Source organism: Tupaia chinensis, unplaced genomic scaffold (genome assembly GCF_000334495.1).
Source record: "Tupaia chinensis unplaced genomic scaffold, TupChi_1.0 Scaffold149922_1, whole genome shotgun sequence".
Classification (NCBI taxonomy): domain Eukaryota; kingdom Metazoa; phylum Chordata; class Mammalia; order Scandentia; family Tupaiidae; genus Tupaia; species Tupaia belangeri.
Window position 1 is genome coordinate 425583 of NW_006209766.1, and position 2656 is coordinate 428238.

The 2656-nt window shown below is 41.3% G+C and overlaps 1 pseudogene; it reads left to right on the top strand.

Annotated features, from left to right (window-relative positions):
• The window catches only part of LOC102468512 (heat shock protein HSP 90-alpha-like), a 9726-nt pseudogene extending 7596 nt beyond the window's left edge, over positions 1-2130 (top strand).
• Positions 2131-2656: the final 526 nt, after the last annotated feature.

Sequence of the window (2656 nt, forward strand, 5' to 3'; positions counted from 1 at the left end):
CTCGCTGTCTCTGTCTGACAAGCGCACACGCCCTATAGTGAAAAAAAACCTCTCAAAAAAAAAAAATCTTGATATAACTCACTAGGTCCCTGTCATACATTGATCAAACTACCTGCGCCTCAGTCCTGACCAGGAAGCCTTTTTCAGCATTTTAAGCATACAATATTAATCTGCTCATATGCCTGTGGTGGGTATTAAATTTGTGCACCAGTATTGGCATACTCTTCTGTTCCAGTCAACATTTCAAATGCGATAGGTATTCCATGTTGTTGATTCCTATTCGCCTGCTCTTGGGCTTCCTTAGACCAGTCAGATTTCCACAAAAGATAATCTTCTGACAAGCGTGCCTTGTGTAACATCTGCCAATCATTAGGGGTAAACACAGATTGAGTAACCGTCTTTGTACCACAATTGTATATGGTGCTGCGGGACCATATTTCATACAAACCTTCTTAAAAATTCTTTTAGAGTTTTAAAGGATATCAGCTCAGGCTGACATTGATTTTTGTTCTGGATTATAAGGACTGGGAGTCTCTATAACCAGGCATACTTTAAATCCCAAAATGTCCTCTCCTCTGCCATACAATGCAAAGCTCTCTGGAAGGGGGTTAAAGTGGGAGCTGTTCTTTCTGACCTAGTGCCATTTGACATGCAAGTAAGTTTTGATTGGGAACCAGCTGAGCCTCAATGGGGGAGCACTAAGACAAAGGATAGAGGCTCTGTTCTCCTCTGGCCCTTATAACTACTTTGGAATCTGCAATCTTAAGTCTATCTAACTTCAAAAGACTGTCGTTTTCTTTACCAGGTATTACCTTTCTATCCTTGTCTTTAGTAACAGACTCTGATTTCATAGGTAGGAGGGAGGTATAGCCCTCTGGAGTGTTTGTCAGTGGAGTTACTAAGTCAGCTCTGTTTTTTTTTTTTTTTTTTGGTTCTAAGTACGCTTTTTTTTTTTTTTTTTTTTTCTGGAGGGTTTTGTCTCAAGCACTCCTTAATTAAATTCCACAGGGAGAAGGCAAAAATGGGAATTCTGCTAGGACCCTCTGTTGTGTATCATTCCCTGATCTGTTCTCTGACCTTGTTCCAGGTCTCCTCTGGGAACCAAGAGCATGTTTCCAGCACAAAATTCAGGAACTGATGTCACTACTTAATACTAATTTATCACCCCTAGCTTTTAACATATAAGACAACAGACATACATATCTCTGTCTTTAGACAATGATGTCCCCATGTTTTACACCCAACAGTAATCAAATCCTCTCCTTCTCTTGCTCTATTTTCTCCTTATTTTACTCTGTTATCTCTTTCTTTTACTCTGTTATCTCTTTCATATACTCTATTATTCTTTATTTTACTCTATAGGTTCCTTATCTTACTTAATTATCTCTGTCTGGCCTCAGGGCATGTCCATTTGCTTCACTCTTTGTAGTTCCCCTGTATTTGGGCCCCACATTTGGGTACCACTTTGCGGGGACCCACTCAGCAGAATGCACTTTTCTGAGTAGGGAGGCTGTGGATTAGAAATAAACATAAAAATAAACACACAAGGACATGCAAGTAAAGCAAAGTGAGGATCTGGTGGGTCTGACTTCTCTAATGAAAAGCTGTGACCTGGAACCAGCCTCAGGTTTGTTCTTTTAAAGGGCAGGAAATGGGGAAAGAGGAAATGAAATGTAAAGCCAGTTGCTTTTGGATGTAAATTATCTGAAGATGTGAAAATGACTGGCACCATGTAATTTCTCTGATCTTTTTGGGTGAATTCTGATAGATACATGTGGTTTCATTTAGCCTCATACTGCTCTGCTGTTGACAACATCAAGCAGTTTGCATTTTTGTATGCAAATGATCTCATAGCCATGCAAATGAAGCTCTTGGAAGCCATTTCTGCATGTGTCTAAAGGTCACCATGTTGCTCAGATTGGCTGCTCTTCACAGGAGATCAATCTTGATCATTTCATTATTGAGACCTTAAGGCAAAAGGCAGAGACTGACAAGGAGGATAAGCCTGTAAAAGATCTGGTCATCTTGCCTTATGAAACCACACTCCTATTTTCTGGGTTTAGTCTGGAAGATCTCCAGACACATGCTAACAGAATCTATCAGATGATCAAACTTGGTCTGGAGTATTGAATGAAGATGACCCTACTGCTGATGATATCAATGCTACTGTGACTTAAGAAATGCCACCCCTTGGGAACCAGCAGTTAGCGTAATGGCTATGTCGCTGGACTCCCACATAGTCGACCGCGGTTCGCGTCCCGGACCTGGTGGCTTAAAACTCACGCCGGGCGCGTGTGCGTGCGTGCCCAGGATCCTGAGAGGAGAATGGAGAAGAAGGGATTGTGGCGTGACCATCCCCCCTGGGGGTGATTTCTCACTTTCTGTCTCTATGTTTCTCTCTGTCTGTCTGGCTAGTACATGCGCCCTATAGGGAAAATCTCTCAAAAAAAAAAAAGAAATGCCACCCCTCAAAGGAGATGATGACACGTTCTGTATGGAAAAAGTGATGTGTCATCATCTGCCTGAAGTATGATTTACATAAGTGTTTGATACTTTTCTTCATTCCTTCTGGTAATATATATATTTTCAAAAATTAAAAAAAGAATTTGGTGGGGAACCAGCAGTTAGCGTAATGGCTATGTCCCTGGACTCCCAC